Source organism: Coturnix japonica, chromosome 20, assembly GCF_054131305.1.
Source record: "Coturnix japonica strain WE chromosome 20, WE-NBRP24, whole genome shotgun sequence".
Taxonomy (NCBI): domain Eukaryota; kingdom Metazoa; phylum Chordata; class Aves; order Galliformes; family Phasianidae; genus Coturnix; species Coturnix japonica.
The window spans coordinates 1,819,220-1,834,309 of NC_140682.1; positions in this window are offsets into that span (position 1 = coordinate 1,819,220).

The window sequence follows — 15,090 nt, forward strand, 5'->3', positions numbered from 1 at the left end:
GAGTGTAGCTTTGCTGAGGGATTTATTGATCATCAGAGGGTGTCATTGATCATCAGGGTCTTCATTGGTCATCAGAGGGCAACACTGGTCATCAGAGGGCAGCAATGGTCATCAGAGGATGTCAGAGGGCATCACTGGAAAGGAGAAGCCTTGTCCCTGCTGGGTTTGTCCCCAAGGACTTAGGGCAGGAGAAGGACTGGCAGCAGCCAAGAGATCCAGGGCAGGATGTGGGTCCCATGGCAACAGAAGCCATAGCCCCTGTCTCAGCTGCATGGTGACTCTGGGCCATCCATAGGGCACCCTGAGCCTGCCCCCTCCAGATCTGTTCCTCTGCACATCGCTGTAGACTGTAAGGGAAGGGCTGGAGGTGAGAGTGCCCAGGTCCCCCTGGAACAGGTCAGGGACAGTCCCCTCCATACCATCAATTCCCAGCACCTGATGCCCAGTCCTCAGGGCTCCAGATGCAGTCAGGGTCCCCTAAGTCCCCTGTGGGGTTGTAAGCATCTTTGTGCTGCTCACCTAGACATGTAAATCCATGGGTTTTGTTCCCATGATGGTCCAGCCTCCTGTCATGGCTTCAAAGAAAGTGAGTCTTGTTGTATCTGGATGAAAGGAAAGAAATAATAGAGAGCTGATAAATGGCTCAGAACTGCAAACAACTCAAGGATTCTACAAGGAAACATGATATGCCAATTTGAAGTGCTTCATCTGACAGAACAGCCAGCTGGTCACAGCTTTCACGGGGCATTTCCCATAAACAGGAGAGCTGCTGTGGACAATCTCTGAGAAGAACGCTTGAATGTTTACGTTGGAAGTTGCCCAGAGAGCAGCCAGCTGGAAGAGTTTCCTTTGGGCTGCTTCTGCTCTGTGCAGTATTTGTCAGAGCTGATCAGTGCTGCCTCATTCACTGCACTTAAATGTAACGTGGCATTATCCCTACTCTGGGGTTCTTTTGGAAAGAACCAGCCAATTGCCCGTGCTGCCATCAGTGAGGAATCTTGACTGAGGTGAGGTACAGGCTGTCTTTGAGATCAGTGTAAAGTAGGTGGATGACATTTGATAGCAATTAGATGTGAAAGGTTCTCCTTGGGAAAACCCCTCGGCTGGTTTGATATCTAAAAAGAAACACCCAGGCTTTTGTAACAGTCAAACACTGAACAAGTGAAATGTGACATGGTTGAAGTTCTCAGGTTGCTCAGCCAACAGCCTCCCCTGCAGTGATTTCCCCATCACGGCATCATTTAGGTTAGAAATTACCTCTCAGGTCTCTAACTGTTAACTCAGAGCTGTCAAGTCCACTGCTAAACCTGTATCTGTGACACGTCACCTGATCTGTGCTATGGCACCCTGCTGGGCCCTGAACTTGTGGTGCTGGGGAACAGGTGTAGGGACTTCCATGGCAAAGCATGTTCTTGGCTGGGCTTGATGACCTTAGAGGTCTTCTCGTACCTAGATGATTCTGGGATTCTAGGACTTTCAGGTTCCATCACGATAGTAGGATTCTCATATTTGATGTTGTTTCTCCAATTGTAGATTTCTAGGATTCTAGAGCTGCAGGAGTGTAGAAATTCCAGCACGTAGGATTCTTGCTTTGTAGGATTCTGGATTTTTCCTTTTCTTAGGTTTGTAGGATGGTAGGACTCCGTTTCTTAGATTCCTAGATTTCAATGGGTCGCTATGCCCCCTGGTGGCCGTCTTTTTATCTCGGGGTGCGGCCCCAGTGTTCCGGGCTCTGTACCGCTGAGTCAGAGAGCTGCCGCTGCGAGGAGAGCAGTAGCAGCTGTCAGCTGCTCCCTGAGGAGATCCTTTGTTTCTGCATGGAATGTGAACCTTCCAACCAACTTCCCATTACGTGTTGCTGCCATGTGACAGATGACAGCAGAGAGGCAGTCTGACAGAATGGCATCTGACATGGAAGTGCACATGAAGCAAAGGTGTGCCATTGAATTCCTCCAAGCAGAAAAAGGTTGCACTCATTAACATTCAACAATGTTTGCTGAATGCTTCTGGAGACCAAACAGTGCATGTGAGCAGAGTGTGTCAGTGGGAGGTGTTTTTCAGCAGTGGTAATGGCTTAGAACTGCAAACAACTCAAGGATTCTACAAGGAAACATGATATGCCAATTTGAAGTGCTTCATCTGACAGAACAGCCAGCTGGTCACAGCTTTCACAGGGCATTTCCCATAAAAAGGAGAGCCCTCGTCTGGACTGATGACATCTAAAAAGAAGCAGGCTTTTGTAACAGTCAGACACTGAACAAGCGAAATGTGATGTGGTCTGAGTTCTCAGGCTGCTTAACATACAGCCTCCACTGCAGTGATCTCCCCAGCACAGCATCATTTAGGTTAGAAATGACCTCTCAGGTCAACCAACTGTTAACTCAGATAAGAGCTGCTTCAGAAATAATGCCTCATCTTATGTGACACGGACCGTAACATCAAAGGCGGATGTTGGAGATGTGACTGTAGAGGATGAACCTTCCCAACAACAACATCTCATTACGTGTTGCTGCCGGGTGACAGTTGTCAGCAGATGGGCAGCCTGACAGAATGGCATCTGACATAGAAGTGCATATGAAGCAAAAGTGTGCCATTCAATAACAACAAGTGTAAAAAAGTTACATTTGTTGACACTGACCAATATTTGCTGAATGTTTCTGGAGACCAAACAGTGGATGTGAGCAGAGCTAGGCAGAGCGAGGTGTGTTTCAGCAGTGGTAATGGTGGGTCACCTTCTCTGGTGGAGATGCATATAAGCAGGGCATGTAGGCTCCTCTTCCTTACCCTCACTCTCCCATCTCTGTTCTCCAGGATTCTCCTGACCTCATGTCAGTCATCTCATTAGGGGCAGCTTTCTACCTACATCCCTATGTTCCGGAATGTCTCCTGTAGGACCTATCAGAGCTTTGTGCACAGTTCCTCTTCCACATACCATCCAGGAGGCAGTGACCACCTCTCTGTACAAAATGGAAGAAGCCCTGGAGGAAGCTTGGACACTTCTGACATGATAACCCATATCCAAGAACTTGTCCAGTGCAGGGTCTCTCAGGGAATGAGGAAGAAGGAATCTGACAACCAAAGTACAAACCAGCTGCTGCTGCTGAACACTCAGAGGCACTGACGATGTGAGCCTGAAAACACAGACCCCACCCAGGAGCCCAAGGATGGCCCGTCAGCTGTTGCAGGCTGATTGCACAGACGGATGAACAGCTGTGTGATTCCTGCTGGACTGTGGGTTTCTGAGAACATCTGACCTTGACAGCTCCAGAAACGTCTCACAAGAAGGAGGTTGAACAGAGTCACTGCATGACCTTTATTATGTTATGGTTCACAGAGAGCCCGTTTCACTATATACAGAGTGTCTGGGCTAAACTACAAAGGTACAAGCTGAATAAGAAATGGTTTGAGTAATGACTTTGTAATGAAAATCACTATAGTATTACCTTTAAAATAATAAGAATAAATTACACAGATAAATTGGCACAAAACAAACAAAAAGGAGAGTTTGATTCAGTAAAAAGCTGCATTACAAGTCAAGAATTCGAAAAGGTGGGCAGTTCACTGCTTTTGAAATACATTTGGTCATCACTTTCCTCACTGCATCCTTGACCTCCCTGCTCCTCATGCTGTAGATGAGGGGGTTCAATGCTGGAGGAACCACTGAGTACAGAAGTGCCACCATCAGGTCCATGGATGGAGAGGAGATGGAGTGGGGCTTCAGGTAGGCATAAAAGTCAGTGCTGACAAATAGGGAGACCACAGCCAGGTGAGGAAGGCATGTGGAGAAGGCTTTGTGCCGTCCCTGCTCAGAGGGCATCCTCATCACAGCCATGAAGATCTGCACATAAGACACCACCATGAAAACAAAGCACCCAAAGCCTAAACTGACACTAAAAATGATAAACACAACTTCCCTGAGGTAGGAGCCAGAGCAAGAGAGTTTGAGGATTTGAGGGATTTCACAGAAAAACTGGTTGACAACATTGCCTTGGCAGAGAGGCAGTGAAAACGTACTGGCAGTGTGCAGCAGGGAATGAAGAACCCCAGTGCCCCAGGCAGCTGCTGCCATGGTGGCACAAGCTCTGCTGTCCATCAAGGTCCCGTAGTGCAGGGGCTTGCAGATGGCAACGTAGCGGTCATAGGACATGATGGTGAGAAGGGAATACTCTGCTGAGATGAAGAAGACAAAGAAAAAGAGCTGTGCAGCACATCCTGTGTAGGAGATGGCCCTGGTGTCCCAGAGGGCGTTGGCCATGGCTCTGGGGAGAGTGGTGGAGATGCAGCCCAGGTCAAGGAGGGCCAGGTTGAAGAGGAAGAAGTACATGGGGGTGTGCAGGCAGCGGTCGCAGGCTACGGCTGTGCTGATGAGGCCATTGCCCAGGAGGGCAGCCAGGTAGATGCCCAGGAAGAGCCAGAAGTGCAGGAGTTGCAGCTGCCATGTGTCTGCCAGTGCCAGGAGGAGGAACTCACTGGTGGAGCTCCTGTTGGGCATCTGCTGTTCTTGGGCTTGGAGTCCTGCTCAGAGACGAGAAGGTAATGACAAGTCCAGACCATTTTCAGAGACATTCCTCCTGCTATACTATATAAGTTTTCCTTTTGCTTAGGAAAATAATTATTTAACTCCATAACTTGTGTTTACTTACATGAGCTTCACCATCCCTTAAGGAGTAGAATACTGGGGAGCTCTTATTTTCTTCTCATTTCCTAATCATACCCCAACCGCCTGGGTATTTTCCTCTTTACTGCAGCTGCTCTTCGAGACCCCAGCCCTAGCCTCTGTGCACTTCAGTTTGTCTTAGAGAAATCTGCCTGTTTGCAGGACAGTGAACTATTAATGCCAGCAGAAAACAACTATAACTTTTGCTTTAGGTAGGTGAGGCTGAAAGCACAGCCTGTGTGACTGTTCAAAAAACAGCCAATTGATTGGAGATATATTTGGGAGTCTCCGAGCTGTGTTCAAAGTTGACAGCCCCTCTTAGATTTCTTCCCCCAATCCTTTCTGCTTTCACTCAGAACAAGAAATGGAAAATCCCTGCCTTGGCTCTCCTCTTGCAAAGTACCCTTACCAACATTCAGTTGTGCAGTGGAGCTGTGATCCCCCTGCCCCAAGCAGCAGCAGCACAAGCCCTGCTGGGAGGCTCCTTCCCCCCACCCGTCTCCCCGCAGCGCCCTGGGCAGCTCCCCGGGCAGGCTGAGTGCTGAGCCTGGCAGGCGGCAGAGTCCCATACCCGGCACACAGCCCCTGGGGCACAGCAGGGACCCTGCTCTGCAGGACAGCCCTGGGCACCCGCCTGCAGCCCCGGCTGCACAGCCTGCAGCCGTGCTGGGACACGCAGTGCCTCAGGGCTGTGCTTTCATAGTGCAGTATGGAAACCCTCAGCTAAAGCAGAAAGCTTTTTCCACAAGAAAGAAACTTGCAGTGACTGCAGCCAGATCTGCTATGGGATGTCTCAGTTTTAGTTAGCCCTATAGGAACACAAGCTGCATGGTCTGCAGTGAGACTTACCGTATCATGGCATGTGAGCTCTCCTGTCCCGAGCTCACAGTCTGCTCACGCTGTACTCATCCTCTCTCCCCTTTCTCTCCTCTCCTTCTGTCAGCTGCAGGCTGTGCTGTGCACAAGAGCTGCTCCTGGGCACAGCTGTCTCTCTGCAGCACTGCCCACTTGTATGAGCTCCCAGTGTCCCAGTAGCCTGGCCCAGCTCAGCACACTTGAGGATTTGAGTTTCTCTTCCTCACTGCTTCCCCTGGAGATATCCCTGGGGCTCCAGGGCTGAAAGCTCCTGGTAGGCAGCAACTATGGCCATACCAGGTATGCAGGAGTCCACTGGGTTCCATCTACTGCGGAAATACAAGCATACACTCGGCCCTATGTATGAAGATCTGTGGGATCCTCCCATTTAGAAGATTCGGGCATTCAACACAGGATCACAAAACCACAGAATCTTAGAATCACAGAATCACAGAATGACCCAGGTTGGAAAGGATCTCAAGGATCATGAAGCTCCAACCTTCCTGCTTGGCAGGGCCACCAAACTTACACCTTTACTAGATCAGGTTTCCCAGAGCCCCGTCCAACCTGGCCTTGAACACCACCAGGGACGGGGCATCCACAACCTCCCTGGCAGCCTGTTCCAAGACCTCACCACTCTCCCAGTAAAGAACTTCCCCCTAACATCCAACCTAAATCTTCCCTCTTTCAACTTAAAACCATGTCCCCTTGCCCTGCTATTATCAGCCCTTTCAAAGAGTTTACTCCCCTCCTGGTTCTAGGTTCCCTAGAATACTAGATACTGAAAGGTTGCAATGAGGTTACCCGGCAGCCTTCTTTTCCCCAGGTTGAACAAGCCCAGCTCCCTCAGCCTGTCTTCACAGGGGACATGCTCCAGCCCCCTGATTATCTTCGTGGCCCTCCTCTGGACCCTTTCCAAGAGCTCTATGTCTTTCTTGTACTGAGGGCTCCATACCTGAACACAGTACTCCAGATGGGGCCTCACAAGAGCAGAGAGGGACAATCACCTCCCTATCCCTGCTGGCCACTCCTCTCCTGATGGACCCCAGGATACCATTTGCTTTCCAAGCTGCAAGATCACACTGCTGGCTCATGTTAAGTTTCTCATTCATCAAGACACCCAGGTCCTTCTCTGCTGAGCTGATCTGAAGGACTACTCCCAGTCTGTACAGATGCCCGGGGTTCTTACGGCCCAAGTGCAAAACCTTGCACTTTGGCATGTTGAACCTCACTAAGTTCACCCAGGCCCACCTTTCAAGTTTGTCAAGGTCCCTCTGAATGGCACCCCTTCCTTCCTCCATGTCAACCTTCCCACTCAGCTTGGTGTCATCAGCAAACTTGCTTAGGGTGCACTCAATTCCATCATTGATGTAGCTGATATAGATGTTAAAGAGCACCAGTCCCAAGACAGACCCCTGGGGGATTCCACTTGTTACCGGCCTCCACCTGGACATTGATCACCATCCCTTGTCTGTGGCCTTTCAAATGATTTCTTATCCATTGAGTGGTTCACCCATCAAATCCACATCCCTCCAATTTGGAGATGAGGATGTAGTGGGGGACCATGTCAAAGGCTTTGCTCAAGTCCAGGTAAATGACATAAGTTGTCTTCCCTTCATCAATCAATACATTCACTCCATCATAGAAGGCCACAAAATTGGTTAAGCATGACCTTCCCCTTGTGAAGCCGTGCTGGCTGTCTCAGATTGCACGCTCATTCCTCATGTGATTAATCATGTTGTCCAGGAGGATCTGTTCCATGATCTTCCCAGGTGTCACGGGTTACTTAGATTTACCTATGCCCGTGACAGGGGAAGCCACCCCACGCCCCCCCCCGGGGCCCGGAAAGGAGGAGGAAAAGGGGAGTGGGATAAAACAGCGACAATCTAAGGAGGAAAAACTTATTTTACTAAATATGATATCGAAATACAAGATAACACAATATAATATAATTAAGGCTAACAAAATCGAACGAAACAGAGAGAGAGAGAGTCTCCGAAAACCGAGAGGCCTACTGTGAACTCTAGGCGACACGGCTGGAACGCTTCCCACTCTCCGAGAAGTTCGAGAGAAGAAGGAGGGCACTCCAGCCTGGGAACGAGATTATATAGAGTCCTGGTCCCGTGACTTATTGTTACTCCTGTTGTTCTCTGGGATATGTAGTCTTCTTCTGTGGACTGCACATTCAACAGAAGTATCCATACTTGACATGATGTTATGATGTGGAATACTGATAGCAAAATTACAAAATTACAAAACCATGACATTCCACCCCTTATTCTACATTATTACATCATGGTTAATATATACATATATATACATATATATACACGTATGTAAAATTGTGATAGCTAAATAGTAGAATTGCATGTAACATAACTAAATGTACAACAATAATAACTAAAATACACTACACATGCAAACATATATATATATATATAGATACATAAAATTATTGACTGCACTCCCCCAGCATCAAATTCCCTTGTGGCACACACTGAACATCCCCATCCTTCTGCATTACCCACCAAGTGCACCCAGGTCCCTGGGCAAAGACAGTTCCACGGATAGGTTTGCCCTTTCCAGAAGCTGGAAGGACCCAAACAGCTTTTCCCAACATGTTCTTTACATGTATAACAGGGACCTTATCTCCTTCTGCAGTGTGTAGGGGGCTAGATTGACTAGGACCATCACGATTGACAGATCCTCTAGTATTGACCAACCAAGTGGCTTCTGCCAGATTCTTCTCCCAGTGCTTAAATGTTCCACCACCCATTGCTTTCAACATAGTTTTCAACAACCCATTATATCGTTCAATTTTACCAGAAGCTGGTGCATGGCAGGGAATATGATAAATCCACTCAATGCCATGATCTTTGGCCCAAGTATTTATAAGAGAATTTTTGAAATGTGTCCCATTATCAGATTCAATTCTTTCTGGGGTGCCATGTCGCCACAGGACTTGTTTCTCAAGACCTAATATGGTGTTTCGAGCAGTTGCATGGGGTACTGCGTATGTTTCAAGCCACCCAGTGGTTGCCTCTACCATAGTGAGTACATAACACTTACCACTGCGAGATCGTGGCAAGGTGATATAATCAACCTGCCACGCCTCCCCATATTTATACTTTTGCCATCGCCCTTCCTCCCAGAGAGGTTTCATCCTTCTGGCTTGTTTAATTATGGCACATGTTTCACAATCATGAATAATCTGCGCAATAGCGTCCATGGTTAAGTCCACCCCTCGGTCTCTGGCCCACTTATATGTTGCGTCTCTTCCTTGATGGCCTGAGGTCTCATGAGCCCATCGAGCTAGAAATAATTCGCCCTTGTTCTGCCAATCCAAGTCGATTTGAGCCACCTCAATTCTAGCAGCTTTATCTACCTGATGGTTGTTTTGTTGTTCTTCAGTAGCCTGACTACTTTGGAAGCAGCCCGAACCCCCTCATACGCGGCAAAGATCTCCTTCTCAGTTGGAGTGTAGCACTCTTCAGACCCCTTATATGATCGACTCCAGAATCCCAGGGGTCGGCCTCGGGTCTCTCCTGAGGCTCTTTGCCACAAACTCCAAGTGGGGCCTTTCTCTCCAGCAGCTTTATAGAGGATGTTCTTTACATCCTGTCCAGTCCGTACTGGCCCCAGGGCTACAGCATGGGCTATCTCTTGTTTAATCTGTTCAAAAGCCTGCTGCTGCTCAGGGCCCCATGCAAAATCATTCTTCTTCCGCGTTACCTGATAAAGGGGGCTTACAATGAGGCTGTAGTTTGGAATGTGCATCCTCCAAAAGCCCACTGCACCCAGGAAAGATTGTGTCTCTTTCTTGCTAGTTGGTGGAGACATGGCAGTGATTTTGTCGATCACATCTGCTGGGATGTGACGACGTCCATCCTGCCACTTTATACCTAAGAACTGAATTTCCTGGGCAGGTCCTTTTACTTTGCTTCGCTTAATAGCAAAGCCAGCTTGTAGAAGAATCCGGATTATCTGCTCTCTTTTTGTGAAAACTTCTTCTGCTGTATCGCCCCACACAACAATGTCATCAATGTACTGCAGGTGTTCAGGAGCACCACCCTGTTCCAGTACAGTTTGGACCAACCCATGGCAAATGGTTGGGCTGTGTTTCCACCCCTGGGGCAAACGGTTCCAAGTATACTGAATGCCCCTCCAGGTGAAGGCAAACTGTGGCTTTCATTCTGCGGCCAAAGGAATAGAGAAGAAGGCATTGGCAATGTCAATGGTGGCATACCATTTGGCTGCTTTTGACTCCAGCTCGTACTGGAGTTCCAACATGTCCGGCACAGCAGCGCTCAATGGGGGTGTGACCTCATTCAGGCCACGGTAGTCTACTGTCAGCCTCCATTCTCCACTGGCTTTACGCACTGGCCATATGGGACTGTTAAAAGGTGAGTGAGTTTTACTGATCACTCCCTGATTCTCCAACTGGCGAATCAAATCATGAATGGGGAGCAAGGAATCCCTGTTGGTGCGATACTGCCGTCTGTGCACTGTCTTTGTAGCAATCGGTACCTGCTGCTCTTTTACTCGTAGCAGCCCCACAACAGACGGGTCCTCTGACAAGCCAGGCAAAACAGACAGCTGCTTAATGTTGTCCATATCTACAGCAGCTATCCCAAAGGCCCATCGATACCCCTTAGGATCCTTGAAATGCCCTCTTCTGAGGTAATCAATACCCAGTATACATGGAGCCCCTGGGCCAGTCACAATAGGATGTTTTTGCCAGTCTTTGCCAGTGAGGCTTATTTCAGCCTCCAGCACAGTCAATTCTTGAGAGCCCCCAGTCACTCCAGAAATATGGATTGATTCTGTCCCTTCATGACTGGAGGGCATTAGGGTGCACTGTGCACCGGTATCCACCAGCGCCTTATATTCCTGTGGTTCTGATGTGCCAGGCCATCGAATCCACACAGTCCAATAAACTCTATTATCCCTTTCCCTCCCCTGACTGAGGGCAGGGCCCCTCTATTGGTTACCTGTGATGACTGGAGCAACTCCACTGGTGGTTGGTATGTCTAGTAGTTCTTTCACCCGTGCTCGTAGTGCAGAAGTGGGCTGATCATGCCACTTCCTCATGTCTTCTCCACGGTCACGTAGGTAGTGCCACATGGAAACACGCGGTGCAATCGTACTGTTGTTCTTTGCTCGAGCTGGGAAGCGTGTGCGTTTAACAGCTGAGACTTTTGATGATGCAGGTGGGGAGTAGGACTGGACTAGTTTGATCAGATCCTTCATTAGACCTGGTGGCCCGTACGAGGATTGACCTTCATCAGTTGTTTCTGATACTATTACGGGATCATTACAATTAGTTGATGGAAACAATTTCTTTCACATTTCATCTACTCGGTTTTCTAGCCGTGAGATGGCAGAAACTGAGGCATGCAGTTGGGGGAGCTGCTGATCGGTGGTTTGAAGCATTATAATCAGCTCAACAACTCGGGGCCATCTGTCCACGAATCCTTTAGATCCTGATACCAATGACTGTGCAATTCTCTCTGGTGCTGTACTTGTGATTTTCTGCCACATGTCAGGATCGGCCCTCACTCTCTCAGGGTCAAGTTCGCTTGGATCAGGGCTGTACAACATTTTCGCCATGGCCAATTCCCTCAGGCGCTGAATACCTTTTTGGACGGTATTCCAACTACCAAATTTAGGCTTCAAAGCATCCTTATAGGGGTACCTTTCTCTCACGGCTTCTAACAGCCGCAACCAGAGAGTGGCAGCTCCATCCGAACATCTGCTAATCCCTCTGTCGATACCTGCATCTTGGGCAATGCTTCCTAGTTGGCGAGCTTCATTACCATCTAGAGACAAGCTGTTGGCCCCGTTGTCCCAGCAGCGAAGCAACCAAGCAAGGATGCCTTCATCTTGACGCCGTGTGAACTCCTTTCTTGAGCCTTGGATTTCAGTCAGCTTCAGAGGTCGACAATAGGTGATTTCCTCCTCATCATCAGTCTCTTCTTCATGCCTCTTGGTTTTTGCCTTTGCTTTTTTCGGTACTGCTCCATGCCCGGCACCTGGGTCTTCTGCTGCCCCCCCCTGTGCTTCTCCTTCTTTTCGTTCTAGACGCGTGGACACCCGTTTCCATTTCTTGCCTTCCACAGGGGCAACTGATATTGCTACTGATGCCTCCTGTGACTGATCAGAATTAACTTGGGCTTGAATCTCAGATCGGAAACTCTCTCTCTCCAGAATAGTATGATACAAAGCACGGTATGCATAAGCCAAACCCTACATAAGGTTTACCTCCTTAGATCTCTGACCCAAATACTCAATTTCTTAGGGTCCCTTAGGTGTTCAAGAGTGAAATCCCATGACACTGCGGGTCCCCATGCTTCTAATACTTTTCCTAAACCTTTCCATATTCCCTGCCAGTCATCATTCTCTGGTTCTGGAGGAGACTTCCGCATAGAACGAATGCATAGGAACATATATGCATGCATTGATAGTGATAACATGAATGAAAGTATGAACCCTATCTCAGTTATTGAAAAGCGTGTGGAAATCTGAGAGTACAACCTAAATAAAAAGGGTTTTTTTAGCCTGTATAATGAATTAAACATGGTGGTGTTTGTAAAATTGCCTGTTCAATCTGGGATGCAAGTATTTGTAAAATTGCCTGTTCATCTGGGATGCAAGTGTTTGTAAGATTCACAATTCCATCTGGGGTGTAGATGCCAAAATTCTGACCATACCACATCTCGTAAAAGTACCAGGCAGGTGTCTCCATCAGTATCCACCTTATTAGGCTATATACCTGCACAATTCCACAACACCAAATTATGGTGTTAATAGTTGACCAATACTTTAAGAAGATCATAATTGCTTTCAATCTCTTAAACAGAGCAACTGGGATGAAGAGTGGATTCATAGCTGGCAGGCTCTGTAAAAGTCAGAGCTAGCTAGCTTTGCTCTAAGGGAGAAAGAAATCCCTTTGTTTTCTACACAAAAGTTAGATAGCAATGCTGAGAATGTGCAGCAGCCCTTAATGTTGACAATTTGTCTGGTATTTCAAGGTCACGTTCTCCGTGAGCAGCTACGGAAAGATAGCACTCCCAACACTCCCGTAACGAAGCTCTTTAAGAGCAAAGAGTCGTTCTAAAAGCTAAAAAGCTCTATGCCCGCATCTTCCACCAAAAATCTGTCACGGGTTACTTAGGTTTACCTATGCCCGTGACAGGGGAAGCCACCCCACGGCCCCCCCCCGGGGCCCGGAAAGGAGGGGGAAAAGGGGAGTGGGATAAAACAGCGACAATCTAAGGAGGAAAAACTTATTTTACTAAATATGATATCGAAATACAAGATAACACAATATAATATAATTAAGGCTAACAAATTGAACGAAACAGAGAGAGAGAGAGAGTCTCCGAAAACCGAGAGGCCTACTGTGAACTCTAGGCGACACGGCTGGAACGCTTCCCACTTTCCGAGAAGTTCGAGAGAAGAAGGAGGGCACTCCAGCCTGGGAACGAGATTATATAGAGTCCTGGTCCCGTGACTTATTGTTACTCCTGTTGTTCTCTGGGATATGTAGTCTTCTGTGGACTGCACATTCAACAGAAGTATCCATACTTGACATGATGTTATGATGTGGAATACTGATAGCAAAATTACAAAATTATAAAATTACAAAACCATGACATATAGTCACATCATCAGCTATTTCAGCTTTCAACTTGATGATCTTCCAAGCCAAAACCTGAGCAGATGGGCATGCGCCAGAGCACATCAGTTCTGCTCATTATCCACTGAATGATGCATGATATGTCAAACAAATAAGAAGTAGATACAGACACCCCATAAAATTCAAAAGATGGTCCTAGCAGCAAGCTTTATTTTCTCTGCCCACTTCCCCCTCATAGAATCTATTCTTTCTCCAACTAATTAACTCATGAAACAAATGAAATTAGAAAAGTTTCCTTATTTCAACAGGTATGCAGAGAATGTTCCATTGCTGAATGGCTTTTGAGTGAATTTCCCACCTTGCCCAACTCTTACTTGATCCCTTCCTGATGCTGCCCTCACTTCCTCCTGCATGAAAGGTGTCATCTGTTGTGCCACTTCACCAGTATCCTTACGCATCTCTGCCACTATAAACTGATATTTACACTACAACAAAACAGAACAAGGAATTCTGTTTTTCTTCTGACCTACAAAGGAATCTTATCCAGATAAGAAAACACCTTACCTTCAAGATAGATGAAACAAGCTTCTGCTGTCCTTATCTATTGATTTGAGTACTTCTTCCCTAGAATCCCGTCATTTACCTGAAATAAAAGAAAAATACTCAAATATCTGTGTACAGAAAACTCGATTTTTTTGGTAAACAACACTCCGAAATCCTTTGACGGAGTTCCTGAGCAGCAGAGTGATTAAACCAACAACTGCTTTACCCTTTCTCTTCTTGTAAACAAGTGACAGAACAGTAGAGACCACGCTGCAAAAATGCCTCAAGAACTCAGAAACACAGAGGGGGAAAGTAATTGACTGCATTCACACCCTTCCTGTCACAGAAAAACCAAGTCATCAGCTTTGCAGACATCCCGTTCAGACAACCAGCAGTGTTAACTCAGACTTGGAGAGTTACTGATCATAGTAAATAATTCCTCTCGATGGATTTCATATGGATTCATTTGCTTCCTCAAGGTCGTCCTGACATTCGGCAATTTCCTTCAGCAGCATTTCAATCCTTTTCACTTCTGCATCCTTCTGCTGTAGAAATATCACATTCCAAACAGGATGAACCAGATCATTTTAGAAACGATTACAAGCCAAGTTGCAATAAGCGTCCTTTCATTACCGCACCTCTTTCAGATTATCCAGAGAGGCTTCTTGCTCCATCAGAGCTTCTTCTTTTCCATGGAGCTGCAAAAATCAAGGGGAAAATGTTGAAATAGCTCCAAAACCTGTTCAATTTTCACTTAATGCCAATTTGGCACTATAAAAAAAAAAAAAAAAAAGGTTGTTGACTGCTATACCTTTGAAGTAGTATCACTCCATAAAATGATGTACTGTTTTCCTCTGAAATCTCTCTCTGAAATCAGTTAATTCAAACACGGTTGGAGTTTTAGTAGCTGAAGCTGGATCCAGGTTTGGAAACAGCTGTGACTCCTTTCTCTCCCTGAGAAATGTAAGACCTGTGTCTCCCTTCCAGTGTTTGAAAAGACCTGAGGTGCAGTGAGAGGAGCCAGAGAGTGTTTCTTCTGCTGCGTTTTATTCCTCACAGAGTGAAAATAGTCACGTCTCAGAGGTGTGAGAATAATCCTATGAATTTTGTGACCAAAGCTTTTGTAAAGGCTTCTTTTTTACTCAGTGATGTTCCAAACACAGAGAAGTCTAAGTCTGTTACGCCCTTCAGACTTACAAGCCCAGCAAGCATATAAAAAACTTCTGCATAAGTGTTAAGAGCTTTATGCGTCAGCAAGCAAGCTTCCCATTCCTATTTGTGTACAGGTGCCTTATTACAGTATTGACAGCTTTTCAGCCTAGAGGTCTGGCGTAGGTTTTGTGTTTCCAGAGAAAATAGTGTGTTGGTAATTTTATTAAGAGAGCCACGAGACAGA